This window comes from Lactuca saligna, chromosome 3 (genome assembly GCF_052625555.1).
Source record: "Lactuca saligna cultivar CGN05327 chromosome 3, ASM5262555v1, whole genome shotgun sequence".
Classification (NCBI taxonomy): Eukaryota; Viridiplantae; Streptophyta; class Magnoliopsida; order Asterales; family Asteraceae; genus Lactuca; species Lactuca saligna.
The window spans coordinates 40,834,513-40,847,934 of NC_136419.1; the positions used below are offsets into that span (position 1 = coordinate 40,834,513).

General features: G+C 35.7%; 1 long non-coding RNA gene across 1 annotated transcript; it reads left to right on the forward strand.

Moving 5' to 3' along the window:
- The first annotated feature begins 2,612 nt into the window (after positions 1-2,612).
- LOC145035858 (uncharacterized) lies at positions 2,613-4,300 on the forward strand. The gene is made up of 3 exons (XR_013678387.1): positions 2,613-3,143; positions 3,520-3,609; positions 4,112-4,300. It is a non-coding gene; the product is annotated as an uncharacterized LOC145035858 (long non-coding RNA).
- The last annotated feature ends 9,122 nt before the right edge of the window (positions 4,301-13,422 follow it).

Sequence of the window (13,422 nt, forward strand, 5' to 3'; positions counted from 1 at the left end):
ATTTTCAATCATGGTTTTTCATTAATTAAGGGTATGTTTGGCTTAGTTTTTTAATCTTAAAAGTATAATTGGTAAAAGTGCTTATCGGCTAAAAAAAATTTAAAAAGTGTTTTGTTTAGTTTTTGTTGTATAAGTTGGTTTTAAAAATTGTTTGAATTAGCTTTTTGGACCTTCCACATTGCAACTTGCAAAACTAGTTTGCAATGCCACATCATAAGAATTAAATGTCAGATGTATCTTTATCTTTCACGGTTTGCAATACTTGCAATTGTAATTGTATCATTATTTTAATCAAATACCATGACCTACTAAATTTTCTTTCTAAAAGTTCTAAATGATGGTGAGGTGATATCATTTGTAAGATCTTATCATTGCAACGATATGGGTGCTCTTAAAGGTAAAAGATAATAGAAAAAATTAAAAAACCAATAAAAAAAATTAAGATTTTATAGTTTTTTGAAACTTTCTTATTTTGTGTATCTAAAAAGTTGTTTGAAAAAACTTTTTAAATTGCTCAAATATTTTTGTTCAGTTTATTAGGTTTTTAAAAAACTAATAAACTAATAATTTAATTTAATAAGTTAATTTAAAACCATTCCAAACACAGACTAAAATAAGTTTTAAACCTGGAAATGCAAGAGAATGATGGCTATCCTTTTTATAGTATAAAAAAGTAATCAATTTTTTAAACCAAGAAAAATAAAGACAAAATTACAAAAATGGTTCCTGTGGTTTGCCAAAGGTCATAAAGGCAGTCCCTGCTAATTTTTTGATGCAAATGGTCCTTGTGGTTTGTAAAATTTGCAAAGTTGGCCCTTTTTACTAACACCGTTAGTAAAACGCCGTTAGGGACTGAATCTGTAAGGGCATTTTCGTCTTTTCAAGTATAAAGGGACTGAATTCGTGACATTTAATAAACCACAGGGACCATTTTTGAAAATTCTTTGAAAAAATGAATTAATTTGCTGAAAGAAAGAGGGAAGGTTCAAACTCACAACCTCCAACTCCCTTTATCACCAAAGCCTTAACCAGTTGAGCTAAATGCTCAGCTGGTTATTTGTTCCTAAAACTAATATATATAATAATGAAACCGTTAATATTTAAATAATAAATAAATTAAAAAAAACAATTTATCTAAATAATGTATTTTAGTCGTATTAAAAAAAAAAAAATTTACAAACAATTTTTATTTATTTATTTTATGTAAAATATATTTTTTATGTCTTTAAAATATACATTTTCGTATAAAAAATATGTTTTCGTAAAATATATTCTTTTATGACTTTGAAATAATAATAATTAATACTACTTATTACATAAAAAATATATATAAGTTCTTTTGGGTCGCTAGTTCTCAAATACGTATTTCATCTTATTTAACATACATATTTCATTTTATTTAAAATACGTATATCATCTTTATTAAATACATATAACCGAAAAATGGTTTTAAAAAAACCGATTGAACCAATCGTTTTGTAAAAACCGTTTTTTTTTTTTTTTTTTTAGATACATAACAAAATCGTTGTTAAGTTGTTTTTAATACACATAACCGAAAAAAATATGTTTTTGTAAAATATATTCTTTTATGACTTTGAAATAATAATACTTAACACTACTCATGACATAAAAAATATATAAATTCTTTTTGTTTGCAAGCTCTAAAACCGGTTTTTCGATTATGTGTATTAAAAACAACTTAACAACGATTTTGTTATGTATCTAAACAACAAAAAAAAAAAAAAAAAAAAAAAAAAACGGTTTTTACAAAATGATTGGTTCAATCGGTTTTTTTAAAACCATTTTTCGGTTATATATATATTTAATAAAGATGATATACATATTTTAAATAAAATGAAATATGTATGTTAAATAAGATGAAATACGTATTTGAAAACAAGCCATCCAAAAGAACTTATATATATTTTTTATGTAATGAGTAGTATTAATTATTATTATTTTAAAGTCATAAAAGAATATATTTTACGAAAACATATTTTTTATACGAAAATGTATATTTTAAAGACATAAAAATATATTTTACATAAAATAAATACATAAAAATTGTTTGTAAGAATATATTTTTTTATAATACGATTAAAATACATTTTGTTTTATTAAAAAAAATAGGTAAAAAAATGTTTTTTTAATTTATTTATTATTTAAATATTAACGGTTTCATTATTATATATATTAGTTTTAGGAACAAATAACCAATTGAGTATTTAGCTCAATTGGTTAAGATTTTGGTAATAAAAGGAGTTTGAGGTCATGAGTTCGAACCTTCCCTTTTTCTTTCAGCAAATTAATTCATTTTTTCAAAAATGGTCCCTGTGGTTTATTAAATGTCACGAATTCAGTCCTTTTATATCATTGAAAAGACGAAAATGCCCTTACAGAATCAGTCCCTAACGGCGTTTTACTAACGGTGTTAGTAAAAATGGCCAATTTTGCAAGTTTTACAAACCACAAGGACCATCTGCATCAAAAAAAATTAGCAGGGATTGCCTTTGTGATTTTTAGCAAACCACAGGGACAATTTTTGTAATTTTGTCAAAAATAAATAATAAATAGATAACCCTTCAATCGTACTTATAAATAGATAACCCTTCGAGCGTGTTTTCCGATTTAGCACCTCTCTCTCTCTCTCTCTCTCGCTCTCGCCGCTTATTAAGCGGTGCGGTAACCGGAACTCGCCTTTCTATCTCCACACCCCTTTCAGACAATCCTCTTCTGCAACCAGTGCCCAGACCTCAAACACCGACGATTTCAAACACATTTTATGCATGGGAATCGAGGGAAAAAGCGGTTGCAGCAAAATCAAGAGGAGGAAGTTGGCCATCAACTGGAAACAGCTCTTACCTTCGTCATCCAGTGACGACGATCGTCCAACGGAACTTCTGGTGGCATCAAAGAGGAAATCAGAATGCGGCCGCAGTGAAGGTGACGCGCAAGAGAATCATAAGGAAGACTTGGAACTCCAGACGAAATCATACGCTGAAATTACCGAGTATATTGCGAGATCTAAAAGATTCTTGGTAACACTAAGTGATAAGTTGCCTGATAGGGGCGAAAAGCTCAAGGCAACTCTCCAGAGATACGAAGATGAACTCGAACGAAGAAATAAACTCGAACTGGAGAAGGTTTTGCTTTTTTTTTTCTGCCCCTTTTATGTCAGTGCAATGCTTCTAAATCTTAAAACACGCACATTGGGAACTAAATTTGGTATATCATGCACTGATTGAAAATTAGCGATTGATTTTGGGGGTATTGCTATTTCATGTTTATATAATTGAATCAAATTAGACCATGGTTATTATCAATGGACCTGCCAGTCATATGAATAGAGAAAGATTTTGTAGCACTATTCATATGGAGTTCTATTATTTACATGGGCCTTAATAAATGACAATTCAACTTTCTGATCACAGTGATGAATGTGAGATTAAATCACCAACAAATTGGTAGTATTGCATTGTGTCTATGTATATAAAGTCTGCTAAACTGCTTTTTCTGTAGGTGCTATCGGAGGCAAATGGAAATGTGACCAGAAATCTTCATCATCAGCAATATTTGCCAAATTTATTAACAGAATATTAGCTTCTTGAGGTGAGTACATGTGAACTTTTTATGTGATTATGATTTCCAAGATATGTCATATGTTTTAGTTTATGGTTTATGAACTCTCTACAAGAGTAACTGAATATGTTTTGATTTATGAACTCTTCTGTAGAGTATGTGTTTATGGTGTGAAGAATTCTATATGCTATTGCTATGAACTCTGTTTTAGAGTATGTATAGAAAATTTTCATAATTGTTATTGCTTTGCTAATATAATCCTTCTAGAGTATGTAAGTATGATATCAATTGGTTTATGTTGATATTGTGAACTTTTCCCTAAGGCCTTTAAGTTATGAAAAGCTTATACTTTTAGCATGTGCATATCATGGCATTCGAATGTGATTGAATTGATTAAAAGAAAAGTGGATTGTAGCATGTGCACATCATTTGTATGAAATGCTTTCCAATAGTTTTTATGTCTAAACACATGTAGCTCAAGAGATAGTAATGTCTTTTCTACTTAATTTGTTTTAAATTTCATGTATTACAGGTTCAGGCGCATGGGTGTAGTCCTTATATATGGGCCTTTTTGTAGATCACAAGAAGTAGATGATGATGATGATATGTAGATGATGAATCTTTCTTTTGAAACTTAGTTTTTGTAATTATGTGTGTTTCACTATACTAGTTGTAACTCCTCAAGTTGGTTGATATTTGGAAAATGTTTTTCTTTACAAGATATGATATATGTCGTAAGGTATTTTCTTAAATATCTATAGGTTTCAAAAATATAAGATGTGGTGTTACTGTGTTGCATTAATAAGAAAAAAATGATATACAAACATAGTTTATGTCAATTGATCAATTCCATCATATAAATTATAATCCAAATCAATTCATTTTCAATGCGTGAAAAATATTAGTAAATTGATATTATTGTCTAAAAAAATTAGTATTTTACTATTATCGGTTAAAAAGATAAGTCCGTGACTATCATTGGTAAAAAAGATAAGTGAAAAAGATAAGTACGTTGATTGTTATGGAGCATTGGCTGGTAAAATTTTTAATGGCAGATGAATTTCCACTCTCCAAAATTACATGTAGTAATGAAATTTTTTTTATCATTTGTTAGAAATACAATGTTATTTTGGGTAGAGTGCACACTAATCATATAGACTGTTTCACATTACCATTTGTAACAGACATAAGCAAAAGTAAAATGACATAATTTTAAAAATAATGAAAAAATAGATTGTTATTTCCTATATATAATCCTAAACTTACAGTATAGGCCTTTTTCTTATTCCGCCTTAGCCAAAACAACCATGCTTTTTTTCAGTATTACACCAAGCATGCACCAAAATGAACAATGCTCTGCTATTAGCTTTCATCTTTCTCTTTATGTGTAATTTAGTTCACGAGTATTAATAACCAACAACCAAAAATCAGAATATTGATTTTCATATAAATGACCTCTAGTTATTCAACAATCCAATAACATTACCCAAATATATTTTCACTAAGGCAAAGTGGGTCTTTCTTTTATGGAAACATGACCAACTGTACAACCATTACTGCATAAAACACCACAAAATGCTCACATTCTTTTCCAGTCAGCAAGTCCAAACACTCATGGGTTTGAAAAGGAAAATTAAGAACAAAGTTAAAATTCATCTTAACAACATTAAAAACATCAACATATAAAATTTATGATCAAGAAATAAATGGTTTACCTTAGTAGCTATTGCCTTGTTGCAATGTTGCATTTGTGTTATGAGAAGCAACTTCATCGATGTACCATTGACAGTCTTTTGGGTGGCTGAAATATGATCACATTGTGCTAAAAGGCTGATGTCATCAAGTACTTAATCAGTTAAAACTCATCATATTGGTTAGTCTTTAAGGAACGTGACATTAAACTTACAGAGCAAACCTAAGGAGAATGGTGTGATTTAGCCTTTAGGGTTTACCAATTTGATGGATAGTCCCCACCTTTCGGTATCATGACATGGTTGAATCCCAACGTTTGAATATGAAATTAATCCAAGTCCAACACACCTTGTGTAGGTGCCCTGCACATCAAAGGATTTCATGTTATATCTTGTAAAAACTTGATAGTTTTATGTTTGTTTATCAAATATAATGTAAAAATATAAACTTGGCAGATGCAATACCTTTGGCTTTAGCTGAAAAAAGCCCAGATATAGCTTTTAGGACAACTAAAAGAGGTGGACCAATGTTTAGCACACCAATCTGATCCACTACCACCACCCACAGAGCTGGTGCTTCCCCTTCATGAAATGCAAAAAAGTGAATAACACCCATTGAATATGGAATCATAACCACCTTATTGGTACCATTTGTAGCAACCATCAGTTCTATATTGCTCTTTATCCGGATCAAAGATTGGTATCTTTCCTTCACATCACAAAATTTCACGCCTTACTCTATATGAGCAATAACATGAACTACAGATGAAAGAAATCTAATATACACCTCTGTATTTTTAAATGAGAGCCTCCAGTCATATGCATATGCAGGCATGTACATATTCTTCTGTTCATACCCAACACGACCTAAGTTAGCGATCAAACCAACCGATACAAATATCCTAGAGCAAAGTAGTCCGCAACAAGTAGTCCACTAATTGATCTGACCTGTATACTAGGTAGATCCATCCTTGTTTTGTTGTCTATCAACAAATGTGGTACCCAACATGAAGTTTATGTAACGCTTGATTTACCGGTATGAATTTAATTCCAAGTTATTTATGTTTTCTCGTTGGGACACGGCGTGTTGGAGCCTCAACAAAGCATGTCGAGATGTTTTTGGCTGCGGGGTTTAATGAACCAACACAGCGTGTTGAGGTACGTCAACACGCCGTGTTTGCATCTAGGAAGGAAACCCTAATTTTTAGGGTGTTGCACTCTATTTAAAGGTCTTAAGTCCCCTTGACCGGCCTCCTTACCACCCGCCTTTGTTATCTAAAACCCTAAATCGAGTATTGAGCTTTCTTGGTGGGTTCTTGAAGTTTCGAGTGGATTCTTGTGGATTTTTGTGCTCATTTGAAGGAGCTTTGGAGTTTCAAGGTGTCTAGCTTGGAAGGAAGGTCGTAGATCCATAATCTATCCACTTCTTGCAGTCTTCTTGAGGTATCAAGTTCATACCTTGCTTTATTATTGATTAGATCTTTTCATATGGGTTTTTGTTGTATTTTTGGCTCATTGTTGGGTTTTCTAAGGATTTAAGTTGTTTCATGGGTTACCCTGTTATATCTGAGCATTTTGTGGTCTCCTTTGGCTTAAAGGTGCAAGCTTTATTAAAAACTAGGTCGCATGCATGCATTAAGTCCTTTATTAAGCCCTTCTTGAGCTTTAGAGCTTCTCTTTGGCATGTATGAACGTAAAGTTGGCAACTTTACGTGGTCTCCCAGCTCTAGGGTGTCAGACCTGCATTTTGGGGCTATGTCTTTGAAGATTAAGAGTTTAATGATTAAGCCCTCACTCTATTAAGCCTATGGTTTGGGTTTTGGACCCATTTTGATGGTTCCTAGAGGTAAAGTTGGAAACTTTACCCTTCTAGATATCATTTTGGTCGAGGTCTGAGCTTGGAGCTCTTATATTCGATGAAGCCAGCTTAATGTATTAAGTTGTTGGATTTAACGTGACCTTGGCCAAAGTCCTGATGGGATAACGTCTCGTTTATGATTTTCATTACATTTAACATGACCATTTATGGTAACGTTAATAAGTCCCTTAGACCAGTAGGCTTCTGCGTTCGTGACGTATCAAAGTTGTTATGGGCTACTCACAGGCACGTGACGGGTTGCTATTGACAACTTATGTAGTTGGCAGGGCAAAATCATCATTGTTCTGCGGTTTCATCATGAAAGCGGTCCGCTGCCCCTTTTGTGGTATTTAAGGCTTTGTTCTTCCTGGGGTTTCCTCCTTACCTTCTACTTATCTCTCTTTGACTTCTTGTTCTTGAGAAAAAACCCTTTCAACCCCTTCTTCATATTTTTTCATGGCTACCACTCGTGCTTTGGGGAGAGATCTGACCACCGAAGAATGGGAATCTTTTGAGTTTCAATTCGGGTTCGGTGCCGAACATGGAGTGCAAATCCCCCTACCTGATGCATCACTTTACAGTCTGCCTGAGAGCAAAGTCGGCATCCAAATCGCCTTGTTCGAGTTAGGTCTGTGCTTGCCCACCACTAATTTCTTCAACCTGATCATCCGAGAATACGGGTTTTCGGTGAGAGAGTTGACCTTATCGCTATAAACAAGATAGTAGGTTTTGTACTCCTCTGTCGTGCCTGCTTGCCGACTGTTCCGGCTTTCAACCACTTCTTTAATGCCTCTACTCAGTCGGGGACTCGAACCCTCTATTGTCGGCGGGGAGTCCCTACTCTTACCCACGATAAGAAATCTAAGAAGAACTGGAAGGATAATTTCTTATGGGTGAACATCGATCTCGTGGTGCTCAGTTACCCGAGGGCTAAAGTGTACGTCGATCGGGCTTTGACGCTTTTTGGTGCTGACAAGGAACTGGCTGATGTCCTTGAGAAGATCAACATCAACGGCGAAGATCGGATTCACTGCTTCTTGGCCGCCGGCAAAATGAGCGCTGCTTGGAGGGCTCGTGTTTCGTTGAGAAAGAGGGCATTACTCTTGCTCCTCTCCCCCCCCCCCCCCACCCCACCCACCCCTTTTTTTTTGAAAATTTGGTAAAACACGCTTAAATCGGCATTCTATCTAACCATCGTTATCTTTCATTTTGTTGCCAAGTATGGAGGAAGTTGTTTCTTTAGAGAGAGCTCTTCAGAGTCTGGTCGACGATGAGCTTCAGTGTCGTGATGTTGATCTTTGTGGAGGCTCTTCCACCCCTTTTTTCTGGCCGAGGAACCGAGGCAACTATCGGTTCTGATAGTGCCACTTGCACCAACGGTGATCTAGATCTGCAGGACATTGTTGTCATTGGTGTTTCTTAGAAGGATCCTACACCTTCTAGGTCCCCGAGGAGTCTTCGCTGTGTCAAGAGGCGCTTTGCTTTCCTGGAAGTCTCTTCCAGCAGTCGAACTGAGACAGCCAGCACCGGGCCCCCTCTTCATAAGAAACGTAATCTGATTTTCTTACTGTAGGGTACCAAGGATTCCAACCATGCCCCCGATGAAGGTCCTCCGAAACTGCCAGAAGGGGCACAAACTACGGCGACTGAACTGCCCTGTCATACGGGAGAAAAAAGCATCGAGAAAACCATCCATGTTCCCACAACTAGGGGAGCCAAGGAGAAGATTGGGTCTTCGCCTCCCCAAGGCTTTACCTCAACCTCTTTTAGTAAAACTGCAACTATCCCTCTTCTGGTGAGTTCTCATATGGATGCCCATAAGCCAGCTTGGAGAATAACTGCCCAAGATCTTATCTCCGATCATGACACTGCTCTCGAGTGATGTCATCACACGTTTCCTCCTGCTACCACTGAGGCCCTAACTGTCCTATCAGACGAGCACATGGTCGATGGCTTGTGTTACGCTGCCGCCCAAGTGTCATCTTATTTGGTCGCATCCGATGAATGAATTTTCGAAATGGAGACCCTCCAGTCTGATTCTGATAGGATGGGTATTGAATGTGAAGAGCTGAAAGCCCGAGTGGCAGAGTTAGAAACCTACAAGAGCATTTGGGAGGCTAAGTAGGAGGTGGTGGTGCTTGAGAGGGCAAGCTTGGTGGATCAAGTGGCAAAGCTGGAGGAAGATGTGGGGTATCTGAGTGATCGCGTGGGGGCCTTGATTTTGAAGAACTTTGTTCTGAGCAGGTGGGCGGCAAAATTGGAGGTTGATTTGGTTGCTGAGAACGATGCAAGGGGGCGCTGGAGCATGATATTTTTTGGATCCTTAGTGACAGGCTCAGTCGGGTGATGGACAGGCCAATCGAGAGCCCCCAGTTGCTCCAGGGTTTGGTTCAGGTCTGTGTGGCGGCGGGGGTGGAGTAGGGGAAGAGGGCTTCGAAGGAGCTAGTGATCATCAGGGAGTTTAACCCGAAGGTTGAGGTGGACGTGGCTACCAAGGTTCACGAGATGGAAGATGTCTTGGCTGCTTTTACTGAAACAGACTTCGCTGGCTATCTTCGTCTGGGTTATCTGGATATGGTCGGGCTTCGTGACCTTTGCCAAGATGCTCATAGTGATGGATTGGTCCTTGGCCCAAGCTCTTCCCCTGGTGATGGTAACACCCTCGCCCATAAGTAGCGTTGTTTCTCTTATTGTTGTGATGTAATCTTAGTGAACAATTTTTCTATTTCTTGTTTTTGTCTTTGCTTCCCTTAGAGGCATCCTGAAAGTCCGGGAGTCCGATAATCTGACAATTTCTTCTTTATGTTTGATGGTATGAATGTTTTTTGTTACTGCACATATTCTCTTTTTTGGTTGCTTCATGTATGGTTTATGTTGGCCATCACATGGTATTTACATAGGGTTTGCTTGTACCCTTGGTTTAAGTTCTGTTATTGGTGAACTCTTTGTGCTTTAGTAAAGCTGGTCTTTGAGAAATTTGTTCTAATTTTTTGCTTAAAGACCTTAAGTTTAGCCAAGATCATCATCTTGAGGCTCAACCAGTTTTGTTTTTCTCATTAATGGAAGGTTATGACTCTTCTATACTTATGTCACATGTTCCTTCATATGTTTGCTATAATGTAACTGATGAATATGTTTTGGGGGAAAGGTTATGAGCCTTTTTGATGAAATCCCATGGTTGCCTCCTTGTAACGATTTCGTTCGTGTCACATTGGATGATCAGTCCTTGTTGTCACACGGTAAATGTACATAGCCTCTTTTGTTTTAATTTTTTAAGCTTGAAAATAAGGAGCATCTAAATTGTCATTTCTGTTTACTCTGGTTTTGTTTAGAGTGTAATAAGACTAAAAGTGGTAAAGTATTTTTTGTTGATTACATTTACATGTTATAACTAATACACAATGCCTTTTCTAGCACTGGTTCTACCGTTAACACTCGTTTTAAAGAGTAAAAGTGACGCAGGCTCTGCGTATTCTACGTTCTTGGAATGTCGCGCCCATCCTGAGCTTCTAGGACATAAGTGTTGGGTTTTATACAAACAATCATATGTGTGCATGCAACCCTAGTATTGGATCTATGTTTTCACTATTAGTTATACAGCTTTATGAACACAAAAAGAAACCTGGCATGCTACCATAATTTTCGAAATTCATATATAAAGCTATAATACATACCTTTTGTTGTTAAATAGCAATAACAACTAGTTCCTTGAATTTCCTTAGCTCTTGAAAGCAAGTACCACAAGTGTAGTACCTCTAATGGAGTCACAAACACCATATGCAACTTGGATGAAGAGTAGAAGAAAAGGAGGCACCAAAAACGGCTGGAAACCCTAATGGAAGTGTTGTCCATGTTTTTGGGGCCTAAGGGGTCCTTTATATACTAGTGTGGGCTTCTAGGGTTTCAGTCAAAACCCTAATGGACAGCTTAAACTCTAAGCAGCCCATGGAACCTTCTGGACAAGGCTATGGACGAAAATATGATGGGCTTCCATCATAACTTCGTTCACCCCTTATTCCTATAGCATTCCTTAGCCCAATAACTCAATTATCCAATAATTGCAGTCCAGTCCCCTATATTTAATTAATCTCTTTTAGCCACAAAATTAATTCTTAATTAATTCTTGACTAATATTAATTAAACAATATGATTTCTCCTTTAATATATTATTCTCATAATATATTAATAAATCATATTTAAACCTTTATCTCCTTAAATCATCCTACATATTGCTATGGTGAAGGCAACCCAAAAGGACCATGCTCATAATCGGGTCAAGTACATACCAAAATAGTTATGGACTTAGACACTAATCCAACAGTCTCCCACTTGGATAAGTCTAATAACTATTTTCCGTATGACTTCAGAACCTGATCAGCAATCGTAGCTTTCAAAAGCCGCTGTCAACTCTGATCTTATCAGATAACGTGTCCTCTAGATAAGGGATTATATATTCCTCCATTCTCAAGATATCGTATAGACATAAGACATGAATTTCAATCATTCTCTCTATACTGTTTCCCGACTTCCGATTTATGACGACTGACAACAGACTACAATTGAACACATCAACTTAGTCCCGGCTTGGCCAAGCGCTTAGGTGTCATCACTAAATCATCGAGAGGCCCATAGATATCGCTTTTATCCCACTTTGGGTAAAAGGAATGGATAAACTTCGACTCAAATGCTCGCTTGTATTTACTGATCGAATCACACACAACAATAAGTTTTATAACACCAAGTTACTGGTGCGTTTACTTATTATCAATGTGTAACCAATTAACAAATAACAACTCACAAGTCTCGATTTCAAGAATATACAATATTATCGTCTCACTAATCACTCGTGATAAATCCATGAAGTGATCCAAGTGAGCGTGGGTTTAATCCAATACTTTAATCTTATCAAAGCACTCACGAACTCTGCAGCAAACTTGTGCCATGTCTAAACACTTCAGACAATCTACAGACAGATTCATGACAGTCTTTATTCATACCTACTCCCAACGTATGACCAACTGTGGATGTTTGAATAACCTAGTTATTCTGGAAGTCAAAACATGCAAATTGAAACATGACAACAATACTTAATCCTATATGGCCTCAAACTTGTGAGAGTAAATAAAACCCTTCTATTTATCCACCATATTGATTACTCATTATTTATCATTTAATGTTTCGGATAATCAACTCATTACTTGAATTATACCAACAATTGTCCCATGCTCTAAACATGCACACTTTGTTTCCTATGGTCCATGCTTTGCGAAATAGATCACCTGAAAATTTTTTCAATGATGCTCATTTCACAATTCCTTAATCCTAATTATTAGTGTAAGAACACAAGGTTCTTGCCACTACTAGAATATGCTAGATTCTAACATTTTATGCAACGATCCCTTTGCAAAATCATAGCACAAAAGTCACCAAGACGTAGCTAATGAAATTACAAAGTACTTTCTTAGAAATTGTTACAAGACAATTCCATAGATGTGAAGTCTCACATTCAAAGTACATTCCTTTGAACATCCTTCTTGCATAAAAGTTTCTAATCTAGGCATAGACTCTCAATATCCAACTCCCAATATGGAAACATTTCCACATTTGCCATATGACAACTCATTCTTAATAGAATCTTATCTATTCATAATAATGTCGATATGGTCCATCCAATACCATACTTCCAACTACTTACAAGCGATCAACCCTCAGCGAACTTTGGATCGTCCTTTGATAGTTGTTAAATTCTTTCAGTCAAAACCAATTCTATTCCTTTTTCCCTCTTAATGCGCTAGACATTTGGAAACTTTTAGAATGGTAAAATACTATAGCATTTACAATCGATCCTATACCCGAAGCGTATGGGACACGATGCATAATGTCTTACATAAAGATATGATACTTTACCAATCTTTTGCCATAATATTTTATGTGTCATGTTCTCAAAATTCGAACTATGAAGAGGGATGTCGTAATCATAATCGAATTTTAAGAACACACAATGTATCCTTTGACTGAAAATATTAAAATTTCTTAATCTAAGCTTTAGATATTGAAACGGAGTATAATATTCTCTCCCTTAATTATAGCAAAACAACTTTTCAACCCATGCAACTTTGCAAATGGAATCTTTGTTTTTCTATAATTAATATTGCTAACTTGCAATACTCGCCATAACAATCATACAAGCATAACACTTATGCTCCCACTATCATGATGATTATCATATAAGCATAACATTTATGCTCCCACTAGCTTTGACATGAACTTCCAGAAAACAATGCCTATTGAATC